Below are 13,807 nucleotides of genomic sequence, written 5' to 3' on the forward strand. Positions count from 1 at the left end.
TGTGCCCAAACTGAAACCAAACCGATTAATTCGGTTCGGTTCGGTTTTTCGTGTGTTCGGTTCGGTTTGTGTTCGGTTCAGTTTTTTTTGGTTTCGGTCCGATTTTTTCGGTTCGGTTTTCGGTTTTTCGGTCTTAAGTGCCACCCCTAGCATTAGCATCATCCTTACAGGAAAGTCGATATATAGTCATGTATGTGTAACAAAAAACAACAAAAAAGATCACTCTACTACTTGTGAAATAGAACCAGTTGGAGCAATACACTTTTCTCATTGATTATACTCATCCAAACTCCACACCAATCTTAATATCTAGTTAGAGTTTGCTCCCTCCACATAAAAGAGCACTACATTGCTTGAGTCCGTCTATCTGAAATCTTAACAAAATGTTGAGCAACTAAATCAGCCTACTTCCCATAGATCTACAAGTGTATATACAAAAAGAGATAGAGGAAAATCAGACTATAATGCCAACTTAAGCAGCTACCAGATCAAGAATAAATCTTTCAACTTTGAATTGAGCACAACTTTTATAGACACGAGCAAAACAGAGGGGAAGCTCAGTTACCAAAATTACAGATACGTGCAGAATTAACAAGCGGAGAAAAGCAGTGGAAGAAAGAACAGGAATGGGAGAAATTGCTGGAAAATGAGATGTATGGGTGGAATTGGAAACGAAAGACATCAAGATCTTACCTTTCCCAAAAACCACCCAACCCCACTATTTCCCACCTCTTCTATCCCATTCCCTCTCCCTCCAGTGAAGTTAAAGCATCACCCTTTTCAGTAGGCATTAGGCTGATGATACAAGGAACAAGGGAAAGAGAGGAACTTGGGACATCTCAGGCATGGGAGGAATCGGAAAGAAATTGATGTTCATAAAACAAACAAAGTTATTTCTTTCCAAACTTCCCATGACAGAAACTTCCTCAAGGGCTCAATCTCTTACCCACTTTGTCCCCTTAATCTCCCTCCCTCACCATCTGGATTCTAAGGACTCAGACCTGTGTTATTTATCAAGATGAGAACAGGGGACTTGTATTGGATAAGAAAAAGGAAAAGGGTGAGAAGCTTCTTGGAGGTTTATCTGGCTTTCCTTTTCTTCTTTTTAACCGTATCTCATTGATACTCTCCATCATCATCTACTCCACCAACCCCAGTCTCCAATGAGCAACCATCAGCCAGTCAACCACACATACAAGACTGTTGTGTTTTACACTTTTAATCCAATTTTTTTATTTACTTTTTTACTGTAACACTACTTTTTTTTACAACGCTGTAACACTACTCTAACCCTAAAACGGGTGTTATTAATATATAATATTTAGTTGTTTTTATATTTTTAGGGGGAAATCTGGTACATGTACATGAATTTTGTGCCACTACTAACATCCATACACAATGTTTAAAAACATAAATTTCCGTACATCATATTCGATCCTCGATTGAAAATAAGCACACGATGTTACTAACACCGTTAGTTGATAGGATTGCTTCCATATTGTCAGGGGTAAAATAGACTGTACGGAATTTCCCTCCAACTCAAGACTTTCAACCCTAAGTAACACTAGTTCCCGCCAAAAATGACTTCTAAGAAAAAATAGAAAAAGAAGGCCGATTAATGATGAGGCCTGGGGAAGAAGAACTGAATGAAATGAAAATGGTAAGGACATATAATCTCGGCATAATCATAAGCATCACAATGAGAGAAAAATTTCTCAGGCAACAACCATCATAGGAATAATAATTAAGTACTTAATTAGTGGTTCAATAACATAAAATACATGACCAAATAATGGTAGCTGAATTGTTTCAAGGGCTATTACATAATCAAAAGTCTAATAAAAACTACATGTTACACAAAAGCTATAATAGCATGGCATTTGTCCTAGATAGAAACAAAACAAAACAAATGCCACATTAACAGGTAGTGTTCCATGCCCCTTCTACATACCATATTTTGGTTCCTATTAAGTAGGATTTAATGTTTCCACAAAGCCCTATGAAGCTTGGATTTGGGACCCTGAACAGATGCTGATGAAGTTCTAGATGCTGCATCAAGTCTGGGTGATTTCCTAAGGTCATTTCCAGTAGGCTTCTTTGATCTCTTCCTTGAACCTTTTGCACTTCTAGATGTTGTCTCATACATTGGTTCAAACTAGCAATTAATTAAATAGATAGTGTGTTAGTGGTGGCCTGTATAAAATGCATGATGCAAACAACTCATCTTAATTAGTAATCACATAATTGTAGAAGTGCAGAACTAGCAATTAATTGAATAGATCGTGTGTTAGTGGTGGCATGTATAAAATTCATGATGCAAACAACTCCTCTTAATTATTAATCACATATGTAGATGGACTAGTAAAAGTTACCTCTAAAGCATTATGCACCAGATTGGTATTGTTTTCAAGAAGAGTTTCATTCCCTTCGACAGAATTAGAGTCAATATTGAGATTGACATTGGCATTAAACCTCAAATTCACATTTTGGTTGGTATTATTATGAACCATGTTAGGGTGAACAGATGATGCTTGAGAGTTGGCAATGTTCTCAATTGTTTCATGCACAACTTGAGGGTTTGGTGCAAAAGCATCAGTTGGAGGTGCAGCCTCTTGATTCACAATAGCTTGAGGCACAATAGCTTGAGGCTGAGCTTGGGCATGGTCACCCTCTTCATTCACCCCCTGCATTTCATTATACAGACAATTTTATTACACACAAAAATTCAGTATACCAATAGTCTCGAAAAACTTTCTTAAATTACGCTTCTTTGAAACTTAGCTACTATACCTGGTTTCTTCTAAGACAAGTTCTCTTGTTATGCCCTTTGTTGTGACATAAACCACATGTGATCTGAGAATAGTAGCTCTTAGGAAGCCTAGCACTTCCAGCTGCTGGGGGCTCTTCACCTATCATAAAATGTGGTTAATACAAAAAGTAATTGAAAATAAGTTAAATAACATAACTCTAATATCAATTAATTCACCTGGTTCCTTTGTTCTCTTAGTTTTAGGCCTCCCTGGTTGCCTCCTATACAATGGAGGTGCTATTGGCCTTTCAATGATATCCCATTCAGCAACACCTGCTATGGGATTGATTGCTACCTCATAAGCCTCCAAATATCTCTTTAGGGTGTACCATTCTGAAACAAAGTCATCGGGGCTCCATCCTTTGCTGTAAATTGCAGCAATGGCATGTCCACAAGGTAGTCCACATAAATCCCATCTTCGGCATGTGCATGACATAGCATCTAGACGCACAGAATGTTGACTCACAACTCCACTTTCACAAGCTGCACCCCTTCCTTGTAACTCAAAAGTCATGGAATTTGACTCAAGTGCTCTGTAATCATAGCTCCAACTAGCGTTTTTCTTCAACAACTTCTCAATTCTAGGTCCTACTTTGCATTTCCAATTGGCAGCAGAGTTCCTCCTTTGGTTTATCCTCACCATTGTTGCAATCCTAAGGTCCTCCAAACATGGCAAAATGGGCTTTTTCCTTGCGTTTAGTGCACTTTTGTTCCATGACTCAGTGTGGTTATTAAGGAGAATGTCACACTTAAACTTGTCATTAAAGTGTGACCTAGACCAATGGGAAGCTGGTCTGTCAACACACCACTTCCATGCATTATAAGAGGCATTTTGCAAATTCTCTATTTCCTTGTTGTACTTAGCTATAGTATTAGCCCTTGCCACTGCCCATAAAAGTTGCTTCAATGCCAATCCGGTGTGACCATCATCCTTGAAATTATTGTGTAAGTGCCTTACACAATGCCTATGCTCAGCATAAGGGAAGAGGTCCTTCATTGCCTGCTCTAAACCTTTTTGCTTGTCAGAAATGAAGGCATAATGCACAGATGCCCAAATGTCTAAGTCTTCTCTCAAATTTGTAAGAAACCAAGTCCAAGAATCCCTATTTTCTGTCTCAACAATTGCCCAAGCAATAGGGTACATACCATTATTTCCATCAATACCAATAGCAGACAACAACTGCCCATTGTGTACCCCTTTCAGATGACATCCATCCAAACCTATTATAGGTCGGCATCCTGCCTTCCAACCCTTCTTTAAAGCATCGAAGCAAATGTAAATTCGTTTAAACACAGCAACATCGCCATCTAACTCAGTCTGAATCCAAATAGAAGTTCCTGGATTCGTCTTCTTCAACTCCCTTGCATAACTCTCTAACAAGTTGTATTGATCTTTATAAGTCCCTTGAGCTTTTAGCTTTGCCATTCTCCTAGCCCTGTAAGCCATTTGGTATCCAATATCCATCCCGAAATCCCTATTAACAGCATTTTGAATTCCCTCCCTTGACCAATTTCCATCTGCCATAAATTGATCCATGTACTCTTCAGCGATAAATGGAGCATGGCAGTGATAAACCCTTCCTTCGATCGATGAACATTTATGCTCTGGTTTGTAAACCTTGACCATTAATGAAGCAGTCTCTTCATCAGGTGAACTTGCGTAAAGCCAAAAGGGACAGTCTGGTGACGTCCTACATCTAACGAGCACCTTGTGCTTTGTGTTTCTTTCAAACCTCAACTATTTTCTTGTCAATACAGCATGTTTTCGAACAGCATTTTTAAAACCACAGAGTTTGGAAACACCATTCCAAGCTCAAATTTCGGGTTACTCATGTCAGTTTTCGGGTTGAACTCTTCCCACTCAGAAAATCTCTTTTTGCCTCCAACTCTAAATTGCCCCAGATCTTCATCATCGCTATCAAAACCATGTAAACTTGCAAAACCATCTGATCCATCAGATGCTCCATCGCTTATGTTACCTTCATAACCCATTTGATCAAACTTAGCTACCAAACTAGGATCACCATCCACATGTCTTTCAAACTCAGTTTCATCATCTTGGTCAAATAACTCATAGTCACTATCAACAAAGCCATTGAAATTAGGATCATCAGAATCTGAAGTCTCAGAGCTCCAACAATCATTGGTGACAGGATGTGAGCTTTCTCCATTCCTTCTTGTTTGATACCTCCTTGGAATACTCTTTTTAGGTTTTCCAGCCTTCTTATATGATGCCTCATCCACCTTTTGCTTGCCTTTATCTTTTGCAAAGTTGGAGGTTTGTCGTGAATGAACTTGAGAACCTTGAGTGGCAATAGGCTCCCTAATTGAAATCCCAACTGTTGGTCTCTGATATCCTGCCTGCCTTCTCGGATGATTATTTGACATGCTTTTGGGCCTATTACTTGCATCCACCCTTGGCCCATTGTTGTGAGTAACTTTAGGCCCACAGCTTCCAAGAACGGGTCCACTTGGCACAACAGCTCTCTCGATAGGATTGTGTACCCCATCTGCTTCTTTTGGTTGTTCTCTAAGTGGTGATAATGGCAAGTCATCAATGATATGCCCACAATAAATTTGGTGGTCCACTTCATCATCATATACATTCAACTCCCACTCTTGAAACTCTTTCCTTCCACTTACACAAACAATGTATACATCAAGTGTCCTTGTTGTACGGGGAACAAACTGCACCATATCCATAGCATCAAGATCTGTAACTACTGGTAGGTACCCACTTCCCTCTTCACTCCCAGGAATTAGATACCAATACGTGACAAGTCCATGAGTGTATCCCAAATCATGAGCCCATTGGTTAAACCCTGTAACAGAAAGTCTATCTGGATCAACCTCATCCACATACACAACTCCTTGACCACCTTTGTACTGCCTATTAACTCCACCATCACTATAAAATCTCCCTCCGTGATGAATCCTCACGGTAAACATATTTGGATCTGTCAAACAAAAGAGGTTGTATGTTAGCTGCTATAAATACACCAAAGAGCAAGTAAAAAAAAATCACATCAAACATGATAAAAACTTAAATTCATTTTTCGGCGTCATTAAGACTTCTATTAATTGTGCTAGGTCTTTTCACCCATTTAGGTTGGTGAACAAATTCATTAACTTCAATATCAGTTCACAGCCACGAAATAAAAACCTTAATCACATGTATATTCAATTCTCAACCAATTTTCTATTTAATATCACCGACAATAGAGTTTTTCTTTTATCAAATTCGAGATGACGACAAAAGGAAAATACATAAATAAACAATAACTACAAACCCTAAAAAGTCTCTTATTTGACTAAGATAAACAAACGAATATGTTGGACCACATTCAACACATTATTTGCATGAAAACAACTAACAATAATGAGATCTGTAAAAAGGAAGGAATATTTTATCTGATACCTCCAAATCCAGCAGGATCTCCACCCAACCTGAAATATCTCCAGTAGGTTGCCATATGCTCCTACAGTTTCGGGTTAAGAGGGGTAAAGGAACAATGGTAAGTTTTGTATTTTCTCTGCCTTATCTGTTCCAGTAGATCTCTCAGATCTGAGAACTACTTTTTACAAAGTTGTGGCTGCTGTTAGGATAAGGCTGAGAGAAATGAATTGTTAGAAGTCTTTATCGTTATATAGGGTGCCAATTAGGTCTGAGGGCAAGGGTTTTCTGTAAAAAACCGATTATATCCTTCTTTAAATTCATAATGGCACACTCTTTAACGGGGTCAATAACGTCTTGTACTTATTTGGGGTTGAGATTGGTATTTGTGTACCTAAATATATATTTTTAAATGTGATGTATATATGTTAGTAGTAACTCAAAGTTCATGTACTATTCATAATTTTTTTCCATATTTTTATTACTTTGTAAAATACATTATTATTTTGTAATTTGTTAAAAAAGAAAACTAACTTATTAATTCTCTAGGTTCTATATTTTATTATTTAATAATAATATAAAAATCATACATGCACTTGTGAAATCCAAGTAAATCAAGACAAATCTGGTAAATACAATACAATGAAATCTGGCTGAATCTATATGGAGTTGAAATAATCTATGGATTTTCAGAATCCATTGATTATAATAAATCAATCAGAATTATTTGAAATCCTAGTTGAATACACCCCCCTAAATGTATCCGGCAAATATCTAAGAGTACCCAGCACAACATATTTATTTAGTTAATTCTGACATTACCCTTAATTATCAAAACCCAGTTATAAGGTTTCGTTCATCAAGCGTCACTAGCGTCCATGGCACGACTACAAGTAGAAATGTCGAATCTGAGATTTTGAGGGCTCTTGCATAGTTATCATATGATTCCTTCTTATGTGGCTCTGTGCTCATGCATCCAATCTCAAACACGAAGCAATATTCCCTGTTTTTTTTTTAAATCTTCGATTAATTCTACATTTTTGCGTCAAAATACATCTGAGAGGTTCTACAATAGCATCAATTAATATGTCATAATACTGGGCTCTTTTACTTCATTTGGATTACTTGGGATCTTACTTGTATCATAATTCCTTGGACGTAGATCTCAGTTCACTCATCCTATAACCACCCAAAGTTATTGCCTTGCTACTGATAACGTATTTACATTGCCTCATTGATTTCGATTCCAACACATTGAATCATTTTTTTATGATGCGTCAATAATCTTGTTTAAAAGCTTGAAGCTATGGTAGTTCAAAACTTGACCAGTTGCAATATTGGACATTGAAGGGACGAATGTGGATACTGGATAGGACGCTGGGTATAGTTGAAAGTAATTAAAGATGGTAGGGATAAAAATGGAGATGTAAAACAATTTTATTCTACTGGACAGGGCTCGTCAACGGGCTGAGACTTAGTAAATTTAAATAAGTGACGGGTCGGACCGGGTATTTTCATAAATATGAACATCCAAGCCGCCCACCTAAAGCGGGTCTTGCGTGCTTTTGCGGATCGGGTCTTACGGGCTTTTACGAGCCGGGCCTTGCGGGCTTGTTTTAGAAAAAAAATAACACTCTTATTTAAGAGTTTGAAACAATAAAAGAATTATTATAAACATTCTAAAAAATGTCACAAATAAATTATAGTTTCGAAATATTGTCGATCGACACTAATAGATGTGATTGATATATATATTTAGGGACCATGTAAAAATTTCGTTCGTTTTGAACTTGGTTTGACTGTCCGTACCTACAGTCAATAAAAAAATGCATTTTGACATATTAAAACCTCATTAAGGGGCTTTACAAAATGGGTTTCCTTGTTGCGACCGCGCACGATCGGTGACAAAATTTACGCGATTTCAAATATGTAAACGGCTTTCGACATTGGCATCTTGGCATCTTGATGGGTCCTCCCTTATGGCATATTAGTGCTGTTTTGATTTACTGGAAATTTTGACAGTCAAACGAGGTCCGAATTGAATTAAATTTTTATAGAATCACTAAATATATATATACCGATCACATCGGATAGTGTTGATTGATCCCCGGAAGTTTTCTTCATATAATCGCTTCATAATGCGATAGTTTTATTATAAACATAATATTAAAGGTTATGATACATTAGTAGACACTTCGACGAATGACAACTCCATTTAGAAATATGGTCGATCAACACCAGCATATGTGATCGGTATATATATTTAGGAAACCCTTAACAATTTTGCCCGTTTTGGACATGGTTTGACCGTCTGTACCTATGGTGAATTAAAAAAAAGGCGTTTTGACATATTAAAACCCCCATTAACCGGGACGTTGTCAAATGGGTTTCTTTGGTGCGACCGCGCACGATCGATAACAAAAATTAGATGATTAAAAAAAAAACAGATATGCAAATGGCTTTCGGTGTTCGCATCTTGGTAATGGGTCTTCCCTTAGGACATATTAGTGGTGTTTTTGGTTTACCGAATATTCCAACGGTCAAATGAGGTCCGAATTGGATGAAATTTTTATAGGATCACTAAATATATATACCGATCACATCGGATGGTGTCGATCGATCTCGAGAAGTTTCCATCATATAGTCGCTTCATAATGCGATAGTTTTATAAACCTAATATAAACGTTATGATACATTAGTTAACACTTCGGCAATCGACAAGTCCAATTCGAATTATGGTCGATCAACACCAGCAGATGTGATCGGTATATATATTTAGGAAACCCGTAAACATTTCGTCCGTTTTGGACATGGTTTGACCGTCTATACCTACGGTTAACTACAAAATATGCATTTTGACATATTAAAACCCATATTAACCGGGGCTTCACCAAATGGTTTTTTCGGTGCGACCATGCACGATTGGTGATAAAAATTAGGTGATTTTAGATATGCAAACGACTTTTGGCGTTCACATCTTGGTAATGGGTCATCCCTTACAACATATTAGTGTTGCTTTCGATTTACCGGAAATTTTGACGGTTATACGAGGTCTGAACTAGATGAAATTGTTACAGGATCAGTAAATATATATACCGATCATATCGGTTAGTGTCGATCGATCCTGAAAAATTTCTTTCATATAGTTGCTTCATAATACCATAGTTTTATTCTAAAATTAATAAAATATGTATGTATAATATTTTTTTTATTTGGAGGGATTTTACGGGCCGGGCCCACGAACCGGGCCTGGTTTCACACCTCTAAACTAAGCTCGGCCCTCGACCCACAGAAGTGGGCTTACTCGCGGGCCGGGCCGGGTAAAAGCACAACTGGCTTGCGGGCCTCCGCGGGCTAAATAATGAGCCATATTGCTGGGTATACTTAGATATTTGCCAGGTACATTTAACAGCACCCTTAACAATTTGTTGTAATTTTTCCTCGTACTTCTTGACGAGTTTATGATGGAGTCTAATGTAGGGCTCTTAATGGGTCGTGTCGGGTCAAAGTGTTTGGCGTGTCATAAAATGTAAACCCAACCTATTTAATAATCGTGTCAGAAATTTAAACACAAATACAACCTATTTATTAAACGGGTTACCCGTTTAACCCATTTAATAAATATATCATATTGTTTTAAATAAAATAACCAACTGAAGCAAGAATCAAACAAAAAACTTTCAATTTATTACCCAAAATTCTAGTTTAAAATCAGATAGGCTTACTAAACCCTTATATACATATAATGTTATTTTATATAGCTTGTGTATACATATTTTATATAGAATTTAGTTCAACCTTTTTATTAAACGTGTCATTTGGGTTTATTTCGTGTTAGTGGGTTAACCCGTTGTTGACCCTTTATTAAATGTGTTATGACGGGTTGACCCGCCGCTGACCCGCAATTTAATCATGCGGGTTCAACCCGTTTTATTTCGTGGGAGTTTCGGGTCGTGTTATCGGGTCGTGTCGGAATTGACAGCCCTAGTTTAATGGCTAGGTAACAATTTATCTTAATGGCATACCCAATCCTGCAATGAAATTAGTAAGGAGAAGTTTTAAAATACACACCAACTTCTTAATGCACTACTGATCTAAAATTTCATGTCAATTCTTCTTTAAATGCAGACCCCAAAGTACCAAAATTAGCATGTATCTATATAATATGAAATATTTTATTATATAGTATAATTATAATTTAACTAATATAAATCTTATTCAATTTTTTCATTTTTTGATAGAAAAGTTTGACATCATATATATGTAGGAAGGATCAAGAGAGGATGTCCTTAAACTCCTAAAGTGAGGATGTTTTTATTTATATAATGTAATTCAACAATTTAAACCCACTATTCACTAGATACCTATACACATATGAATCATATAAAAAATTAGTCAAAACGAAAATGTTTAACCATTTAATTAGCACAATCTTTTTTATATTTTATCGAACGGTCTAGATTTGTTTGCACAATTTTGAACAACTAAATGATTATAGAATTAGTTGATTTTTTTTAGGTATCATTCTTACATGAGACTCTAGATGATGAATAGTTGAAATCATCGAATTAAGTCGTAACTATTGTAGAATAAGAAAAATCCTCAAATTCTTAAAGTAAAGATTTCATATCTTAATCCTTCCAATATATATATATATATATATGAACGTATTAATCAGTAGTGAAGTCTACAAACCCAACATCTCATTTCAACTATGATGTCTGTATAAAGAAAAAAAACTCTACTATGTCATCAATTAGTTGGAGTCCAAATAAAATTAGAAGAAATTCAATATTCAATACATTGACCTATATTAATATAAATCCACGTTAATGTTGGGTATGTTTTCCATTAATGCAAACTAATGAAAAACACCGAGTTGGAGCTTCACTTGGCATTGGCCGGAGGAGGCTTTGTTATACCCTGCGAAGAGGTAGCAGTGATACGTGAGCTTCAATCTTACAAGTTCAATTTGTGAAGTACAACGACAAAATTAACTTCAAACAATTAAAAAATAAAATTTGAAAAAGACTCACCCTTCTTTATCATCCATCAAGCAAAGCCGCTGCACTGCAATTCTTCTTCATGTGGCCTACTTCCATGCAAGACTCGAAGCCTCTCTTCGAGTCTAGAGAGGCTGCAGGAATAGACATAGTTTTTGGGGACACACATGTCCAAGTCTCTGCTCTGATGTTCTCTTATGCATCGGCACATCTTGCATTCGAATCATCACGTACTTAATTATACAAAGAGATAACTGTTGGAGAGAACTGGAATACACAAGAATGAGTACTATCCTTATATCTGCCTCCATGATAGAGCTAGCGGTTAGCGCAAAGGATTCTCCTCTATCAGTAGACAGTAGTAATTAATATCATGGAAGGTAAGGATTTATAAGGAGTCTTTTGACGAGGATTGTTAGGAACGGGAACAACTTTATTCTACGGAATTCGATCTATAAGTTGCTGATCATGAGGTCTATTAGGGTTAGGTTACTCCTCTTAAAATTTTCTATTAATTTTCTATTATAGATGATGACAACATCAAATCTCTAAAAAAACAATAAAAAAACCTCAACTCCAACAGCTCCAACTCCTCTATTGTATAAAATTAAATGTAAATGTGTATAATTAAATAAAAATCAAATCAAATCATATAATGTTATAATTTATATTAAGACCACATAAATAATGATAAATTATTATTTTTTTGTTATTTTTTAGGATGGAGAGTGTTTTGTTTTGTAAGAAATTAAATTTAGAGATTGTTTTCAAAATTATATAGATTTTAAGAATTCTACAAATTTAGATATTTTGTATCTCTCTCTTCTCACTTTTCTCTATTATAGATGACGGTTTAGATGACTTGTTGGAGCTAAAAATTCAAATTTTTTCTGTATGATAGAGATTATTTGGGTTATAAAGAAACTGTTAGAGATGCTCTGAAAGAGTGAAGATTATCAAACACGCGCGTGAGCGTGACCCTTACGTTCAGGCATGCATAAAAGCTAGTTAAATTATAAGCATAAACAATTTATAACGGTTACAAATGTATAACTTCTCAAGATATATACGCATAATTACGTCGTCCATTACAGTACTACTGTTTTACACACAGATAACTCAAAAAGCTGCTAGCTAGAGCATTGCTAGGAAAATTGGCCGGCTATCATTGTCTGCGCGTCTGAAAACTCCCTAAATCTACTTAGAGTAGAGGTGAGAATTGTATAAAGTGTTGCAGAATGCGATATGAGAGATGAAAATAGAAGTTCATCCCATGCATACACTCAAAGATAAGGGATTTGAAGATTATGCTGAAAATAAATGTCCATCGATCCCATGCATACACTGAAGAGATCAGGGATTTGAAGGTTATGTGCCATGAACAATCATTATCCCTATCTTTGGTAGGTGGGTGTGTAAAATCCTTCAATCGTACAAAGCACACATTGCCATGCAAGACTTCAAGTGTCCCTCTTGATAAAAAGCCTGCGCGATTGAGAATCCGCACGGCATCGCCAAGTGTTTGGAAAAACGTCCATGGCTTGATTCCGGTTTCTTCCTAGGCTTCCATTTATACTCGCTCTAGAAGATCTTGCATTCGGCCCACCATGTATTTAGTTATACAAAGAAATGACTGTTGAAGAGAGATATGAACACATAAGAATGAAAAATATCTTTGTATCAGCCTCCAATGAATGAGTCTAGATTCTAGAACGGAGGAATCAGAGAAGGAGAGATGTACGTGGGAGATATCGATCAATATATAGCATTTGGGTTAATGGAGTAGTAATCTCATGGAAGGTAGGGATTTTATACGGAGGCTTTTAATGGTGGTTTAGTACATTTCGTCGATTTCGATCCATTGTACGATATCTGACTCTACAAATAGAGGCCGGCTGACCGAATTCGAGGAATAGAGGAGGCAGCTGTGAGCTGCAGAGAGTAGAGAGATGGGACGATACGGAGGAATAAGGAAATATGCTAGGTCGTCAGTACTGTGATTGTATTAGGGTTGAGGTCTATGCCTCTATGGTATTTTATAAGCTGCTGAGCTTTATTAATTAGGGTTCGATCAATTACTATAATCACGGGAGCGGGTTAGAAAGATATGGAATTTGAAACTAAATGATGGATTAATTTGCGTTTTCAAATCTCTGACATATCGTAATACAAGAAATTATAGTTTATACATTGAAGTACAAGCACACCAAAATGAGAGTTTGACATATCGTACTTAACTTACTTCTCTAGCAAGCTATTGCTACGTTCAAGGTATCGTTTCATTTGTTTTCCTTTCATGCATTGAGCCAAAAGCTGGCAAACAGAACAAAACAACCAGGAAAAAGCAGGCTGAGGGACCTAAACAAAACAAGAGCAGAAGATCGAAGAACACACTAAGCTAGCTAGAAAGCACAGCAGATCACAGAGCTAAACAGACTAGGAAAAAGAAAGGCATAACTGCACAAGCAAATCAAAACCAGCAGCTAAGCACGGCGGCCTGGCAGCCGATCAGACTTCACCAAAGAGAGGAAAGAGATTGACCGGGGGCTGGTTTTGAATATATTCGCAATCTCAATTTAGCAAGCTCGGCCTCAGCATCGG

This window comes from Argentina anserina, chromosome 4 (genome assembly GCF_933775445.1).
Source record: "Argentina anserina chromosome 4, drPotAnse1.1, whole genome shotgun sequence".
In the NCBI taxonomy this organism is placed as follows: Eukaryota; Viridiplantae; Streptophyta; class Magnoliopsida; order Rosales; family Rosaceae; genus Argentina; species Argentina anserina.